Source organism: Erithacus rubecula (assembly GCF_903797595.1).
Source record: "Erithacus rubecula genome assembly, chromosome: 11".
Classification (NCBI taxonomy): Eukaryota; Metazoa; Chordata; class Aves; order Passeriformes; family Muscicapidae; genus Erithacus; species Erithacus rubecula.
The window spans coordinates 15,378,105-15,397,009 of record NC_136663.1 but is presented as its reverse complement, the minus strand read 5'-3'; the positions used below and the strand labels follow the sequence as shown (position 1 = coordinate 15,397,009).

Here is an 18,905-nt window from a genome sequence, read left to right as displayed (position 1 = left end):
AGAAGGAAACCTGTTCCCATGAAGAGGTTGCATCAGATAGAAAAACATTTCCATTGGAAACTACAAACTTACATAAGAAGCATATTCAAAAGAAGGAGCATTTTTAATTTGTCAGGTAATAAACCAATACTGTATTAAAATTTCTTACTGTTTGACTCTTCCAGAAATGGTTCCTACAGGTTAACTTTTACACTGCAGCTGCTTTTCTTTGCCTCTTCTGTGATTTGGCACCTACTGTACCATTTGAGGCCCACAGGGCTTCTCCAACCAGCTTGGTCCTGATCTGTCCCCAGGACATGTGGGATACTCAGATATTCTAGAACTAGCTCACTGCATTGTGCTATATCCTACTTTGTTGAGTTAGGCTCCAATCTCTTGGTCTCCAATGTACCTGTAAAAACAAGATCTAAGAAGGAGAGTAGGTAGATTATGCCAGGGGTGATGCTCATAGAATTATGAATACACTGATAAAACTTGAAACCTGACTTTTCTCAACAGCATAAACCAAATCACATTTTCCAGAGCCAGGATATATATCAGCATAAAATCACCCAGGTGTTTCTTTTTCAAAAGGTGGGGGAGGGGATCCGTTTTGTGGAGCATGCAGCTGTGTCTCAGCAGATTCAGTAATGCTTACCTGGGTTGTCTCTGAATCTTGCTTGCTGATGGGCTTCCTCACAGGGAGAGGCACTGAACAGATTTTCTACCTTTCTAATCCTAAGGAAAGTCCCTGGGTGTGCCTGATCCATTGCAGCAGCCTGCCAGGCCAGCCAGCCAGAGATCCTCCAAGCACTACAGGAGAGCTGGAGTGGAGCTGATTCAGATCAGCAATAAGCCAAAGCAAGAGAGCATGGGGCAGGCCTGCATTCAGGCAAGGGGATTTGTCCAGAGATAAAAAAGAAAATTTTCAATAGTTTTCTGAATTGCAGGGGGCCTAAATGGAGCTAATTTTTGAACATTTGGAACATTTACCAGTGGCTCAGTTATTTTTTACATACAGCAGAAAAAAAGCTTGTGTCTTATGCATTTTACATAGGAAGCAGCTTTGTCAGCTCACATCCTGAGATGTGGCATTAAAGAACATTCCTCTGATTCTACCCACACAGACAGCTCAATTTTCCCAAATCCCTCAGCTTTCAGTTACCACTAAAAACAGATGTCAAAATCTTTGCAGACTGTATTATTAAAACAGGTAAACATTTGTTTGGTTTTTTTTATCTCTCATCTTCTTAAAAATTCTGTAGAATCACACTTTCTTAAAGCATCTCTGAGGTACCCTAGAATTTCAGCTAACCTACATTTGCTTCTATCCAGTGTCAGTCTGACACCTCTACCTGTCTCTGCAGAATTCCACAGTACTATGTAATATGCCTCCAAAACTTATCTAGGTTTCATGTAATAGAGATATTTTATACTTGGGGACTGAGAAAAGGATAATTCAAATTATAATTATAACAATTTTCTCCATGTAACACTTACTCCTTATAGCATAAAGCCATTTTTTCAAATTTGAATTTGATTTTGTTAAACCTAACAAGTGGCTTCTAATTTAATCTGCAATTAATTACTTTCAAAATTAGGAGATCTGAAAGCATTGAAGCTCCCTCTTAGCTAAAAAGAACAATTAATTATAGCTTAGTAATCAATTAGAAGCTATGCATTAGTAATATTTTGCATTCTGAGATAGAGCAGTTACACAGACAGAAATGCATTTGTAGCTGGATACCTTAGAAAAGTAGATGTAAGTCAGAGTTCACCTGTCTAGAGCTCTACAGCCCTGATTCTAAAACAAAATTAGACAGGGACTCAGCAGGTTGAAAAAGGCCAAGTAAGATCTTGATCTCCTTCTGCTTTTCTTTTTACCTTTCCTACTTGCTCCATTTTGCCATTTTGGCCCACGATTCTGTTTGCCATGTAAAGATTTGTCTTTAACAGAACAATTCTCACGAGCATTTGTATGTGTAGAGATTAGTGCTTAAACAAAACAAGTCACCATCTCCTCTGAATCCTCTCATGCCATTGTGATGTTAAAGTGATTTATAACAAAGAATTTATACCTCATTATTCAATAATGGGTGTCGTTCAGATTTTAGATTCTATCTGGCTCCATTAATTACATGTCAACAATTCCCTCCTTTTCCAACAGAAAAATAAGGTGCTGCCAGAGCAGTCTGCCTGCAAGGTTCGAATGTCAGGGCAGCAGTTTTGAATCAAATGGCTCTGACTCAACCAATGTGAGAATGAAAACAGCTATTAGAGATTCCCTGACAAGTTGCTGTGACAGGGAAAAGCCTAGAAGTGCTTTTCACCCACTTGCCTCTATGACTTTGGCTCTGTCCTGAATGGTACAGGACAAAATGCAACACCAGGAGAATAAATAACCTGTCCTGAAACCTCTGTGGCTTTTCCTAAGGCTGGCACTAAGGGTTCCTCCTTTCCCTTCTCAGATAAGGGAATGACAAGGGCAGTTTTGCAGTTTAGAGGGCAGTACTGCAAGTTACACTGCAGCAGGGCATGGGGGCCAGAACAGGGCTCAAGCTTCCTCTGAGCAAGTTTTAAACTTGTTTAAAACTTTCTAGCTTCTGACAACCCAGCCTTTTATCTGATTTCAGTACCATTTTATATTTATCTTCTACATGAGTTCTACCCGGACAGGCTTTTTCTTGTCCTGGTTACATAAAATTAAATTTCAAACACAGGAATGATTTTGCTCTGCATAGTTAAGGCCACTTCTGGTTTGCTACTTTTGGCTATCAATAAAGGTCTGAGGAAGAATTCCTTCTTATCCCTCCTGGAGGCTCAGGGACATACCAGGAAAGCAAGCAGAAATGGGAAAAAAATAGAAGAAGACCCCCTCCAGGAAAAAAAAAAAAACAAAAAAAAAAAACCCACCAACAAAAAAACAAAACCACCAAACATGCTGGAAATAGAGAGAGCAAAGTCTTTAAATTCAATTCAATAACATAAAACTTCAAGCCATACAACTTTTCCCATACATTAAATAAGTGTCCCATAGCATTTTATTTACAACATTTCAGGAAAGTACAATAGAGGAAGTATCTCCTGGGGGGCCAATTCACCTCTTAAACATGTTCATCTTTTTCAGCATCACTTTTATCTGCAAATTTATGAGAATATGTACCTGACCTGCCTCCAGAGACCACAATTTGCAAAATATGAGGTGGCTACTTTTGATGGGTAGGAGAGAAGGGGTGAGGCACAACTCCTCTGGTACAACAAGCAGCCTCTAAAGGATTCCTAGAGAAACTTCTGTTCAGGTAGAGCAAATAGCACAGAGTGATTGGGACTTTAAAATTCTTGGAGAAGTCTGCCCCAGAAGAGGGATATTTAAAATAAGGGCGTCTGTATTCTCTCCCTCCTCTCTCAGGGACAATGACATCAGCAGGTAGGAAAGAGGCTGATTCTTCTTCAGATCTATGTGTGTCTTCACTATAGCAACTGGTAACTAAATATTCTTGAATTAAAACCAGAGCTGGAGAGGTTAGGTCCTAATAAACACAACACAGTTTGCTGTTTAGCAATTTTGTCAGCCACTTCATATTTCCTCAATACCTCACTCACAGGCTAAGCACCAAAAAATAAATATGAATCATTCAAATTGCTTAAAGGTTTCCTGGGGAAAGTATCTGACTGCATGAGACCAGCTCATGTGTCCAGAACTGCCACATGTATAAAGAAGGTCCTTTAAACATTGAAAGGCTGCATCCTGTCCTCCCTTTGCATTTTCCTGATCTTAGAGGAAGTTGCCTTCCTCTATTCGTATGCATCTGTTTGCCATTTGCCATTACCAAAATTCTTTCTCCAACAATGTTTGCAGTTCTCCTGAAATCTTTCAAGACTTTTGCTCTGGCCAAGCTGTCACGTTAACCTGGCCCCTCTGAAGGCGCTGCTGGCTGCTAAATCCGTGCAGAAAAGCCACCAGCCTGGAGAAACAGCAGGGGAGGTTCAATTAAAGACAGCACAGGAGATAAGTTTCCGGTGTGACCTCTCTCCTGCTCTCGAATGACACATCAGTCTCCTTGATCATTCCTACAGATAACAGCAAAAACAACAAATGACACAAGAGAAAAGGACTTGTCAAAGTAGGTGGTGAACTGTGCCACCACTTTCTCTATTAAAGGGGTGGTTTTGTTTCTTATTGGCACTTGTTTTCTGCTGGAGATGTATCAAGCCTTGGAATTTTCAATCTATTTCTGTTGTCAGTCACTAGATCACTCTTTAAACATCTATTTCTGTGGTGGGATAAAAGATTAAACATAAAATTAATCACCAAATACTTTTGCCACTTGAAAGGACAAAATTTCCTATTGAATATATAAGATCTTTGATTTACACCTCATGATCACAAATGTGTTTTCTGCTTATCTCATTTGGGTATCTTCAGGCTTTTCCAGGTTCTTTTTTCCCTGTTCTTTTTTATCCTATATTTACACAAGGAGAGCAACTTAACACTGTTGCCATAAAGATGAAAGCCCTAAAAGAGTGGCACATTTAACACCTTTCAACCAATGGAAAGAGTGTGAGAAGATGAAGAGAGAACTCATTATCAACGCTTTTTCTTGGTGTGTAAGGAAAATCACCTAATGACTGTCAGCCTTTAGGCTTATTTGCTTTGGTTGCAGGCTTATGCCACTGCTAAGTCAATGTGGTCTGAATTAAATTCCAGGTAAAACAGTCAGAATCTTTCTGCATCCTTACATGGTCTGACTGTCCCAAAGGGGACAGCCTCTATCTGCTCACCCAAACAGATTCCCGGCACTTGGCTCTGTACCCAGAGTCGTAAGAAAGTCATTTCAGGAACTGTGTTCTAGGTTTCCTAAACAAACAATATACATTGGAATACTTACTGCCAAGGATTAAAATAATGCCTAAGTGATTTTTTCCAGGCACTCCACAATACAGTAATTTTTTCATCCAACAGCCTTTCATGTGACATTTTTATATAAAAATGTTTAGAGGAAATAGCAAACTTTCCTTTCGTTCTTTAGGTTACATATACCCCCATAAAATGCAAATGCTGAGTGAAGTCATTGAACTACCTGACACTTAAAAATGAACACATCTAAGTATCCTGCTTAAGATCAAATGATGGCTCCCAGCAGCTAAACGAGTATTTCAAACACTGGATAACTGATTCTTTCCTGGCCTCCAACTGCCACTTTTAATGGGGAGCTACACAGTGAATCTTTATTAGCAAAGACGGTGGGCCTTAGGGGGTCAAGCAAAGGCAGTTTCCATTTGCACTTTGTGCAGTGTGATGCTCAAGCCTTTACCATTGTGCAGACTTCTAAAATTCTAAATGAGGACTGAGGTCTGTCACAGAGACAAAACATCCAGGAAGACACAGTCTCGCAGCACACCAGAGTCTATGCACTTTGTAGCAGACCTGTAGGAAAGCTGGCAACAGCTGCTGGGAAATGCCAGCCAAAATCCCAGAATACACTTCTGCAAAGACTTTTCCAAAGAAATGGAAATGTTTCAAATCACTTAAAAACTTCCAGTATTCTCTTTCATCAGAATAGTTCAATAATGATACAAAAATGTCAGTTGAATGCAGTTTTTCTTTTCTCCTATCCTTCCCCCAAAGTTTTAGCGGGAGTGTTTTACCACAAAAGTGAAAGCCAAAAAGCCTCAAAACCAATTAATGCCTTTACCAGTAGCACAGACAGAGAGAGGCACACTGAGCTTCTGGCACAACAAACATGAAGTTCCCAAAGCTGAACTCAATGGACATGGGCTTGTGACTCCTACAATTTCAGTGGGAGATGCTTTGGCTATTCCCCTGCTGGGCAAAAGACAACAATTCAGCCTCCAGCTGAATGGGAGTGACTCATAGGAAGCAGCAAAGCTTTCCTAAAATGGACCTTCCTCTTTCATTCTTCTGGAGAGATGTCAAGGCCTTTCATCTCTTCCCTCTGTCCTTCCTTGCATATATTTCAATCAAATTATTATGTCACAGTCTTCTTTCCTCTCTAAAGAGAAGCATCCCAATTCAGCATTCCAATTTCAATCACCTGCAAAAACAATGAACAAGAGCAACACAGCACGTGTGGTGCTGCTTGGCCAACAGGTGGGAAGGATCCCTTCCCATGGGCTGCATTGGCTGCCCAGGGTGTGTGCTGTGAGTGGGGCTTTATGCTCATGGCTGCTCCACCAGCAGCTCACCATGCCAGGGACACAGGTGCAGCTGCTTGTGAGGCAGTGTGTCCTGGCTCTGTGACATGCCAGCTCAAAACCCAGGAACAATCTGTTGGAGCAGGAATTTCTTACATGTCCTTTGCTAGTAGAAGAAGTCAATCACAAAGATATACACTGGGTAAAAAGGAGCTTCAGGCTCTCTTCATATCTTCTCCCTCACTGCCAGCTTTGGGAAGAGAGCAGTTGCTACTAAAGAAAAAGGGCTTCATATTTTGCTATGTTCGTTGTCATGGGTTTTTTCCCCCTAAGGCCTTATCCCAGTTATTACAGAAGTAAATTGGCAGACAAGAAATGCTGGCAGTTAGGAGTCCTATTGCCACGGGGCTGCTTTGTCTCTCAGTGTGAATAGTCAGTGTATTTCTAGTTTATGTTTACCATCAGAGCTGCACTCAGTCACAGAAGATGCAGTTCCAGCCTTGCAGCTGCAAGGGGAGATACCACAGTCTGCACAGAGGTGACTTTCTGGAGGGGATGCTCTTGTGTCTCCATGAGCACACCCAGGGACAATCCAAGGGTTTTGGGCAGCTAGGACAGAGTCTGGTTCTTCTGCACAACAAATCCAATTGACCAGCAGTATTAGCATTTTAAATTGTCAGAATTTACTCAAAGAAAATGCTGTTTATTTGAAACATCTTGTTTCAAACCTTCTGCAGGTCAGAATCTGGACCCAGCCTGGATTACCACTTCAAAGCTGATGATCCTAAAAATTTAAATTCAAAACCAAATTAAAAACCACCAACAATGAAATTTTCTACAACTAAGGATCTGTTTTACACCCACCTTGGAATATGTTTCGTTGAATGCAAAAAGGAGAATCTTGGCAAAGATAGCAGAATTTTATCACTTGCTTTTTCCAAAGGATTTACTACCTGCATGGGATGAGCATAATGGAACTTATTGTAATGCTCCATACAGAAGAGAGTTCATGAAAAATAAGAACATGTCTTTTAATGAGTGGAACCGCGAGAAAGGTGACTGAGACTTGGCCAGTTCAACTTTTTTAAAAGCTTATCCCTTTGCAGTCATTGTAAACTTCATTTCCTCACACTCAGGACACACACCTGACAATCTGACCACACAACTCCACTGGACTTTGATGTGAGGGTGAGCCTGCAGGCAAACAAACAAATTGCTTCAGCTCACATCTCTCTTTCTGGCATTTTTGTCTTTCTTCAAGAATCAACTTGGATAAAAGCAAATCTCTTGAGAGGAAAAATATGCTTCCATTTAGTGAGGGGCCATCCTTTATCCATCCTCAGACTGAGAAAGGAGTAGCATTGAGCTGTAGGACAAGAAAAGGAATGCACATATGTTGGACTAGCTGATGAGCAGCATTTCTGTCGGAACAAAGGAAGAGGAGAGTTTCAAAGAAACATTTTGGTTTATTTGAAAAGGTGTACACATTTTGGGTGTACAACAGGAAAATTATAACTGTTTGGAGATGATTCCCAAGAAAACTTACAGCTGTTTAGAGGCAGAAGTATCACTGGGGGAAGAAGCACCGTGGGTTATAGGAGAGATTCAGAGAAGGCAGCCAGGCTCCCCGGATTCACGGAGGCACTGTCACATAAAGTCACATATAGAAAACTGGCCTCCCAGCCTCCACTCCCAGATAGAAATAGACCTCTGGGATGTAACAGGGGAGGGGGCAAACCAAAAAGGAGGAATTACCCTCCCCCTGGCCTCTGCTAGATTTGTCTGCAGGCACAAGCAGTCACGGGGGCTGTGAAGCAATAAGATAACGTGACATGGCAGAGCTTAAAAATAACATTGCTGATTGGAAAACATCAGTGTCTATTACATGAGACAAACTCCTGGGGCTACATGCAAAAAATGTTTTCCAAAGTTCTCTGTGATAGGAGTCCAGATCTTGAAAGGTAGATAACAACAGCAAATAACTTGTGGGGAAAAGACAACTCCCAGGTTTATTCAGTCATCCAGAGGTTACTCTGAAACCTCCTGTTACATCAGGCTCCAAAGCAAGGAAACTCTGCATTTCTACAGGTAATAAGACTTTACTAAAGTACTTCTCTATATAACAAAGGAGATCAGGAGAGTCTGGGTGTTAGGGATTAAACGTGTTTCAGGTATGGATATAGCTGAAAGTTATAGCTGAAGGAAAAGCTGTTTCTACACAACCCACAATAAGTTGTAATAAAATAGTATAGGGTTGCTTTGCATGCACTGAATAATGGGTAATTTCACATCTTCCAATACCCATACTTTAAACAAGCTTTTACAAACCAGATTCAATGAGTTCTGCTCAAGGGACTCTTGCAACACTGTGGAGCCTGCAATATTCACAGGTATTGCAACATCTAATTGCAAAATAAAGGTTGTTTGCTTCCAAATCTCCTCATCTCTCCTTCCAGCCAATGGTGACAATGTTACATGGGGATAATTTTCTTTTGGGTTTGTGAGCTGAATCAGTAGTCATCTGACAGCCCCCAACACACCCAAGTCAAGGAAGGTAGCAGAACTGCAAGGCCAGGAGCTAAGAAGGGGAGCAAGACCTCCCCTGCCTGTAATGCTTAACTATTAGCACAGCTGCTTCTGGCACTGCAGTGCTGCTCACAAGCTGTTCAGCTGTCCCCTAGGTTAGAGGCAAGAGTTCTGCAAGTCACTTCTGTGCCAGGGTGCTCCAATCTGGACAGGAAATCAATGCTGCACCCTCCACATATTGTGGCTACACCTCGACAGAATCAGGGAGAAGCAAAGTTGTCATGAACATTTATTGGTGCAGAAAAAACATCCCAATTATCTGTGGCTGACAAGCTAACAAAGGGAGGTTTTAAATACTCAGATTCAGAAATCAAGTACAGCAGTACCACTGACCACAGAACAGTGGGTATCTTGAAACAAGTCAGACAATGCCAGGTTTGCTGGTACCTCTTTCCTTTCCTTTTTGTTCTTAACTGATCCCTATACTCTGACCATGTTGCACTGTTCACTCCCTGTTTTTCCTCTATATATCCTAGCCAACTTCTGCTTTTCCCTCAAACTTCCAGACCAGAATTATTGGGAGGAGAACATCACTGTGCCTTCTTATAGAGAGTAAAAACACAGCACCGAACCAATTCATGTGACGAAATGAACACAGCTTCTGGTGATTGAAAGAGAAAACCAGTATCTTCAAGAAGTGTTCAGAGTGTGACCCAGCTGAAGGACAGAGAGCTCTGGAGGAGCCCTGAGTGTGGCTCAGTGACACAGCCAGACTGACCTGCTGGCTGGGAGCTGCACATGGAGGACTTCTGTTCCTAAATAATGTTATTCCTCTCTCCCCTGTGCCTCCTGCTCCAGGTGCCACCTGTGCAGCCCCACTCCTTCAGCACTGCTAACTATCCAGTTCAGCTCCTGGGCATGGCAGAGCACTTAATTTCAGTTGTGAAATCTTACAAATTAAATAAATAGGTCTGCTACAAATGGAACAAGACATGATGGACCAGAGCTGATGTGGGGAAAGCAGTGGGGAACAGGAAGGTGGAAGGAACAGGATTGGTCTCTCTCACCTGAAAAACTGAGAATCATCAAACTGTGTGACTTCTGGTGGAGACTATACTGGGTCTGTCTTTGAATCTCTGCATGATTCTGTCATTGGGCACTCAGACACTCTCAAGAATGACTGAGAGGAAGAGGTTACCTGATCAATCAAGTATTTCCTTCAGCTGCAGCTCTTTTTCCTACAGGAAGCCCTGGCTTGTATAAACCACTCAAGAAGGAAACATCAAAGGACTCCTCTATCACTTAGTCAGGATAATAGACTGTACTTGAACTCTACTCAGTGAAGTGAAACTTCTTAAACTGAGAGCTGGAGTTTAATTTGTTATTCCTGGCAAACTGCCCAAGAGGAAATGGATCCAGGGCAGAAGTTTGTTTGTTAGATAGCAGTGAGAGATTGACACTTTTATAATAAGCCACAAAAACAGAGAGAATAGAAAGAGCTGCTGAAACTACTGATTATTCTAAGATCTGCTCTTGATGCTGCATCAGTAACAAATCTCCTTTTAGTAATTTTCAAATAATGGAAATAAGAGACCATGAAACATCAGTAAGAAGGATTTTGAGCAGACATACTACACATGAAGCTGATTCAAAAGTAAGTAGCAGACTGGAATCCTCCCCTAAAGACACAAGATACTGACTGCCAGTCCTGTCCACACTTTCAGTGTATTGTATGTCCATAGCATGTCCACCAGTGTCAAAAATGTGATGCAAGCCGCTCTCAGTTGTTTGATAAGGTAGGCTCAGCCCAGCCAGGATCCCACTCCAGTGTGTTGTCCTGCAGCTCTGTTGCCTCTGTGCCTCAAGATACAGAAGCTCATGGACCCTCTGCCTTACTGTGGCACAGCCTCAGTCACACCAAGCCCCAGAAAGCCAACAGAAAAGATGGCCTGTGGTGAGCAGACAGCAAAATGGTTTCACTGCACTGAAATTCTTTAGTATGTTTTTCAAAACAACCAACTGCACCTGACAGACACACCTTAGCAAAAACATCACATGAACTTTACCCAGTGATCTCTCAGGTGATCTCAATTAAGATATCATCTTCTAAATAAGAAATCTGAAGTTGCTTTCTCACTTCAGGATATATGAGAGTTACCTCTTTATTATAAATTAATAGTAAAAGTGTTCCATGGTAACACAAGCCATTTTGGAATCTCCTTTACTGTCAGTAATTTACAAGCTACATTAAGACAGACAACTCAAACTAATAAAGGCTCCTAATAAGAGCAAAGCAGTGCATTTACCATAAATACTGAGAGACTTCATCCCTTCAGGCAATTTTTTTAATATTTCTTTCCACTTTACTATGCCTGGAGCACAGTTTAAGGAGCTGATTAGGTATATAGATTTAAGAACAACTACAAATATTAAAAAATGCTACTGGGCACATGTGGTAGTAACTCTCTGAAGTTCCTTGCACAGATTTTGCAATGTGGAAGAATTCTAAATATTGTTATACCCATTTCCTTGACTTTTTTTCCTTTGGTAAAGCATTTTATTTGGAAAGGCTTTGCCTAAAGGTTAAACAATCCCTATGCAGTCTCTGAATGAAGCAGAAAAGCATGTTTGGATGTCTGGTCCCAACTGCCAGTGTCCCATACCTATCAAAACTTCCAGTCTGTGTGGACAGTGGCAGCTCCCAGAGTATCTTTGCCACCAAATCCTGTCCTTCCACGTGGACAAGGCAGATGTGGATCCAGCCTCAGACCCTGCAGAGATACAGCAGAGAGTTTTCAGCTGTGTGGGCCATGAATGCTATTACAGACATTCCACATTGTTCAAATAACAAATAGTAACACACATGGAAGCATCCTGTGGATCAATCTGAGGCCATGAGCTGCCAAGCTGACCCATAATGGGTCTGCCATACACCACAACAAAAAATACAATGTGAACATTGTCCAAATACATTTCCTGTAGTTTCTGCCTGGGTCTTGGTGAGATTGTCTCTTGGGAAGGAAAAATTCATCAATAAGCATTCATCCATAATGAAGCAAACAGGCTATAGAAAAAACTTTATAGCAAATAACTAATAATGATTTTCATACCATAAGAAGACAAAAGGAGGAACAGGAAAGCATGAAATCATATTCTGGCTTTCTGCACAAGAACCACAGAATAAATCATATGCTGTTGATACATTGCTTTCAGATTCTCACCCAATAGCTATTATGACCAAATCTACAGCAACTTTGTATGTAAAAACAGAGGAATGAGGCTGGTGGAAACTGTTGGGTTCTCAAAGCAATATAGCTGTAAACAGGTAACATCTTTACCTTTAAATTAACAGTTTTAGCTAATTGGTCTGACACTTTCCCATCTGCAAACCACTAAGTATTTGCCTCCTGAGCTTAGTGAAAAGTCCTCCAGAGACTGTGAGTCAGTGAATGAAAACTGTTTTGGGTCCCATGGCAAAGAAAGTCCTTTGCTCTCAAAAATAGATACATTTCTTGTGGGAAAAACAGCCCAGCTCCTTCCTCTCCCATAGATAACAATGTAAAATGTCAGACACCTCCCAGGCTCTGTTCCCAGGAGATCAATAGCATTGCAGTCATTACTTTGGTGGGTTTTTTTCCTTAAAGGTTAATTCATATCTAACCTAAAATTGTGACCCAACAGTTCACTGTGTATGGGAGCATGAGGTGTGGAATGTCAGGCTGCCAGTAGTGTTGAACTGCTACAGCTGTGAAAAGCTACAGCAGGATTTGGCCACTTGGAGACACAAAACTGGGGTGGGAGACAGGTAAAGATGGGATGCAGGGGATTAGGCAGGGCCTAAGGGTAAAAATAAGGGTAAAATAAGGGTAAAAATTGTTCCATGTGCACCTTTTTAATGCAAAGGCAGAGGGTTCGGTGACTGCAGCACTGGATAAATTCAACACCAAAAAGCCAGGAAAAAAAAAAGAAAAAACTCCCAGACAGGCAGTTAAAGTGACCCCCAGGCTGTGCAGTACCACAGCCGGCTCCACAAAGCTCGTGCAGTCCCAGGGGAGTAAGAAAAGGGGGAGGAAACATCACAAGAGATGGCTTTGCTTACTCACATCATTGGTGCAGACACACTTGTTTACATTTGATTGGCCTCATCTAAACTTTGCTGGAGGTTGACCATAATATTTACAAGCTGAAAGAACAATTATGTAGCTGAGAGCAGCTAAATGGAACAAAACAAAACCAGAGACACAGAAATCATGTCATTAGCTGAAGTCAAAAAAACAAACTAAGCCATCAGACCACACATCTGCCTCATGCTATATAAATTTACACCATGGTACTGTTTGTGCAGCTTTACTGCAATATGGATGTTCTTTGAGTTTATAAACACTTACAGTGCTTATGTGCTCCATGTACTTATTTGTACCATAAAAATTTATGTGGAAGGATATTTCCTATGCCTCGTCTGTTTGTTTACAGAGTCCACCTTTAAAAGACCAATATTCTTCCCTCTGGGGCCTGTTTACAGTCTGCACCTGTGATGGTTTCTTCAGTTTCAACCTCATGGGCTGTATTTCTTACATAACTGTTTTCCTTCTTTCAGACACCATTAATCATCCCTCTGTCAAGATCTTCTTCCCACACCAGGCTTTACTGTACATTCCTTGCGTTTTCGTACCATGATGTCAGTCCAGAATGGAACAAAGATAAGAATTGCTCAAGATTTTCCTTCAAATGATCCCATTTCTACAAAGCTATATATAAAATAAAACTGTCACACTCACCATGGAATTTGGAAAGGGCCAGACTTGGGGAGTTGTGATTTTCTCATATTCCATATCCTTATTTCTTGAAAACTAAATGCAAAATTATTTTGTAAAAATTATTGCAGAAGTATGGGGACCAAAGCAAGCACTACACAGCTTTGTAATCAATGGTAGAGCAACTAGGAAAGTATGTAAATTACACTGCAAATGTTTTGAAAATAGTTTGTCAGTCATGCTTGAAAAATTATGATTTTTTTTAACACTTTTCAATGTTAGGGAAAGTGAGATTGTTGCATGCATTTAACACCTTTTCACCACTGCAAATGATTTAGAATAGCAAGAAAAAAAATGTACTGAGATGCTACTTCCATTCATTTGCATGTTTCAGAGGTAGGATGGACTCCAAGTTTTTAATTATCATTTCCCTTGTATGAAAGAAAGCAAACTATTAATCTGTCAGATTCTGGGTAAACATTCACCCTGCCTTGGTTTTATTGGACTCAAGAGTAGGTGGCTCCAAATAAGTAAAGATCTCTGCCTTATTTTGTTGTAACACCAGCACTGTAAAGAGTAAAGATTCCATGTAACATCACAGCAAAGCATCAAAGGAGCAGTGTTGTAACATATCTGGCTGTCAACCATCAGCCTATAAAAATACCCAGGCAGCTCTGTTCTCTTAGTGAAGAAGAGAGCTGTTCAGGCAGAACAATATTTGTTTTATTGACAGATTTTACTGTTATCTGTTACCCACCAGTGGGCTCCATTTGCAGTTTTCATCATGGAGTAATTGCTTATTAGAGACATTAGCAGGTTGTTTATTTGAAAACTATTATGCTAATAAGGAACAATAATATTAGCAAGGTGTGCTCTTTACAACTTTATTTGTTTATCCTCAGGGACTGAACTTCTGAAACCTCAAATCTTTTGTTACATGCTGAAAGATTTGGAAGTAAAATATCTGAAGTTTTTTCATGTCTGAGAAATTTGTCCAATAATAATCAGTAGTTTTATTGCTATCATAAATAACAGGAGCTGCCTCTAACAGAAGGATGCTCACAGGATTGAAGGCTATTCTGTACACGACCATTTACTTGCTAAGCAGTCTGGAAAAATTGTGTTGTAGCATATTTTCTTATTATAAATGTTACCATAGCTATAACATACCAACTTTAGTATATTATTAAGGCCAAAGGGAAGGAAGAAACAGCAGCATAGCTTTCAAGTAAAGCATCTGTTTCCCTTATCCCAATAAACTCCCTTCATGATAGGATCATAGATAGGATCAGTTATATTTACAGATCCCAAGATTTCTAACAAACCAACAAGTACTTACAGCACAATTTCACTCCTGTAAGAAATGCTTTCACCATTGGCACAGCTGTATTTTTTGCTATGCTGCTGCTGTTCATTGTTTTGCAGTGCTGGAGGTATTTGCATTAAACCCAGTATCACTTTCAGGCAAAAATTAAGAAAAGCAGTCATGCAATGGGTAGAGCCCACAAGCAGAGTAGAGTTGCAGATTCTAGCCTGACTGCATACCAAAACAACAAGGCATTATTATGTATATTCCAGTAGCACACAGACCCAAATTTGGGATCACAGCCCAACATGATTAGGTGCAATGTAAACACGTAGGTAAAGAACACCCCAAACCGAGAGGATCATATGTAAAATGATGACCAAAAAAACAAAACAAACAAAACAAAACAAAAATCAGGGAAAAAGACCAAACTAAACAAGCAAACCACAGAGTAGGAGAAGAAAAAAAGGAAAGAACAACTTGCATGGGGACTGACTAAACACAACTCAGCTCACCTCTCGCCTGTGGCTCACTTTGGCAGCCATCAAGTGGAGGATGTGGCTTTGGATTAAGTAATCAGACAAGTCTGTGTAAAAATGGAAACAGAACAGACTGGATTTTGTTATGCAAATATATAGATACTAAGCACTCTAAATATCCTAGTGTATTTCCCTTCTCCCTGTTTCTATGTACATACAGACCTGCATGCGTGCTCATATAATAAAGTTAATTTAACCTTATTGCAGTGAAAGTGAAATGCTGAAAGAGGAGGTAACAATGCAGGGAGTCAGACATGTTATACCAAAATTTCATGTGTCTGTGGGCTGGAGTCCAAAGCCAGCAATGCTGGTACATTTCGGAAACTTGTACTCTTGAAACTGAATGAACAATTCAATTTCAAGATACACCCAGATAACTACCTGAACTTTCACTTCACTGACTTCATATGTGTAAACAAGGGCAGAAGGAGATGAACTCTTATACCAAAACTAAAACTTCTTGCAGTAGTGTCTATAACTCTGTAGAGACAAACTGTAATAGCAAAGGAAAGAGAAATACATAAAAGGCACAATGTTTTGAAGCCTCGGCCACTCCTCAGGAAGGAGACCTATCACTTTACACGATACTTTACAAATCAGTGCTTCCTTCAAAACATGGGAAATCTTGCTTCAGTGCTGGCTTTATGCCAGAAAATCTGAGTAAGGGCTGCTTCACTTCATAGCATGTGCAGAGTTCCTAGGGCTGAAATCTCAGCTCAGTGTCTGTGACTGGGTGCCCTTCCAGCCAAGCCCCTGCTCTGCCTGGTACTCAGCCCCTGCTCAGTGATGCCAGAGGATCCCATCTGTGCCAAAGGACTCCCCTGCATTTGGAGTGGCAGGATAAAAGCAGGTCTTAGACAGCTGACAGCACACTAAACTATGTGATGTAGTTCCATAGTTGAAGAGATCATTTCAGCAACTCCTTTAAACAGGCCTGTGCCCAGTAAGGCTCACCCTGGAAGTCTTCAGTGTAAATTGCAGTGTGCACTGTTCTCATGTGTGCCTCAGCAGAATGCCAGGCTCACAACACCTGATCCAGCAGAGCCAGGAGTGGCACAGTCCCTTCTGCTTACCTTTGCCTGCCCTGGATTTCACAGGCTGCTCCTTTTACCCTGCCAACACACAAGGATGGCAGCCTTGGGGTGACAGCTTTCCAACCTCTTCCTCAGCTACTTACAGCAGCTGGCAGAAATTCTTCAGAGATGGCAAGAGGGCTAGATATTTACAAGTGGTGTTTATTTTTCTGGAATAACATATGCAGCCAGCTGCATGTTCTCTTCATCAAAAAAAGTCCTGTGATCTGAATACCCTTAAGCCACTCTCCTGTGTCTCTTGTCCCTCTTGATCAGCTTTTAAAAATAAAAAAAGAACACTCTGCCACTTCATGGTGTACTCTTACAAGCACGGTCTTGTTTGTTAGCACATAGAGTATGGAATGGCTTTGAGAAGAGCTCTCTGTTCCAGCAGGTTTATATTTGAAGGTGACAGTAATGAATGGGATCAGCCTGTTTCTCTCTTGCAGGGGCTGAGCCTCAGGCTGGATGGGCAGTGCAGCAAGGCAGATTTGTGTCCAGCTGTGCTCGAGCACCACAGCTTTAAGGCCCTTCTCTCAGACTCACCTTCACTCCAGGTCGTTGGGAAAGGAACTTGCATGTGAGCTTTGTCTTGGTTTCCAGTCTAAAATCTACTGACTGTAGCTCTGGTCACAGTCTAGCTTAGGAAGAGAATCCTGTGCTGGCTTCACACACAAGTGACTACAAGTGAAAAAATATCAGCGAAGCCACAGTAGACAGGAACAGATGAGCTGAGACCTCATAATGCCCAGGAACACCTGAGGGAAGTGGAGCCAGGATCAGGCAGCTCCAAAGCCCCACTCTGCACTCCTGTCACTCCCCATGCAGCTGCACTGCCTGGGCCCTGCTGCTTCTGCACAGGATGTGACAGGAGGGGACACCCTCCAGCTCACAGGCAGGGTGACAGCACCTCCTCACTCCTCTGCCTCAGCCCTGTGCAGCTGCTGGATGGGGAGGCAGAGGCACTGCCAGCCCGACTGGGAGGTTCCAGGTGTAGAGGGGAATGAGAGCACCACATCTCTAACTGCAATGAGCCATCATGGCTCAAAATTGCCATTTCAATTCTTGCCCAGCAAAGCAACGCTTGAACAGAATGCATTGCTGAAAATAACTTTTTTTTCCTCTGCTCTTTCCAATCTCTTTTTTAATCCCAGTTTTGTTTGATTTCATTTTTAGGCTGGTTTTAGTGTCCAGCAAGAACACTAGAGGAGCAGAGAAGGTGGGGATTTTTCTCTCTGTTCAATGGGACTGAGCAGCCACAAACCTCTCAACTACAGCTTTGCATTACTGCCCCTTCCTCTTGGGGATCAATTCAGCAGCACTGTTTGGGTTTGTGCTGGATATAGACTTAGTTTTCCTGAATCCTGCTGTTCCTGCAACTCCATTAAATTTCCACTGAGTATTTGAAAACAACATTATATATGTATATACACACATACACACAGACACATAAAACAGAGCTCTTAAAAAGAGTTTACATCCTGGGAGGAAGCCAGCATTGATTTCTTTAAATTCAGAATAACTCCTGACTTCTGAAGGAGTTCATGTGTCTGAGAAGCAGCAGTGGAAATTTGTCTTTCAGTGTTTCTGCTTATCATTCATCAGGGTTCTGGAGTACATTCAGATCTTTGCAAGAGCCTGAAGAAGCTTCACTAAAAAGCCTTGTTGCCATTAGCAAATCTGTGAAATTGTCTGAGGAACTGACATGTGGGGCTACAGATAGCTGTACCACAGCTCCCCAGCTGCAGCACTCAGCTCCCATACAGCACCACTGCTGCAAAAGCCTCAGTATTTTATCCACTCGTTCGCTTGTCACAAGGCAGAATAGGTCTGGGAAGTATTAATATTTTTATGCAAACACAGGAGCTCCCAGGATTAAGGAGGAATCCAGCATAGATGAGACAAGACAGTTTGGGTGATGACCTGAGTGGTGAGAAGCTCAGGTAGTGAACACACTGCAAACCTGCAAACATGCTGCTAATGTCACAGGAGAAAAGGCTGCTGCTATAAATCATCTTGTCTGTAAAAATATCCGGAAATTACAGCATCAGCCTCTATATTTGAGGGATAAACTATCCAGTTTCTTTAGCCTCTCTCAAACTTTATCACAGACACAAAGAAAAGGGAAAGATAACAAAGCCATTTATTTTTATCAGCCTGGACCTCTGGGACACAGTTCATGCAATTTCTCCTCTGCACCATTCCCCTTCTTGGAGTCATCACACTTATCTAATTTTAGTAATTGGCAAAAAATTGGCAACTTCTGTATTTCTGAAAGAGTCAAATACGGTATTAGGCTAAGGCACAATCTGGCACCCAGGTCAAGTTGGGATTTTTTTCAGGATCAGAATTGCCTAAAGACAGCCCTCAGAGATGGAGCACAGATACTTGACTTGAATAAACTAGCTATGGAAGAAATATATTCAAAATGAATGAGGTGGTTGATAAACTCCCAGGACAGAAATGTCCTTTGCTCTTTGCATTAAGAACAAAAAGGCAGGAACACAAAGACATTTATATACAGTGGGTGATGAGACACAAAAGCAATTAGAAAGTTGGGATTTACCTTTAC

The 18,905-nt window shown here is 41.4% G+C and overlaps 2 long non-coding RNA genes across 3 annotated transcripts; both read right to left on the bottom strand.

Moving 5' to 3' along the window:
• Positions 1–10,327: 10,327 nt before the first annotated feature.
• Positions 10,328–11,962, bottom strand: LOC306806237. Of its 2 annotated transcripts, none has more exons than XR_013775426.1 (3): positions 11,883–11,962; positions 11,325–11,432; positions 10,328–10,610 (listed from the first exon to the last, which is right to left on the bottom strand). It is a non-coding gene; the product is annotated as an uncharacterized lncRNA (long non-coding RNA). The 2 variants fall into 2 exon arrangements; XR_013775427.1 differs by having other exon boundaries at positions 11,772–11,950.
• An 800-nt stretch (positions 11,963–12,762) lies between these two features.
• On the bottom strand, positions 12,763–15,272 carry LOC306806240. The gene is made up of 3 exons (XR_013775431.1): positions 15,237–15,272; positions 13,440–13,511; positions 12,763–12,874 (listed from the first exon to the last, which is right to left on the bottom strand). It is a non-coding gene; the product is annotated as an uncharacterized lncRNA (long non-coding RNA).
• Between the last annotated feature and the right edge of the window lie 3,633 nt (positions 15,273–18,905).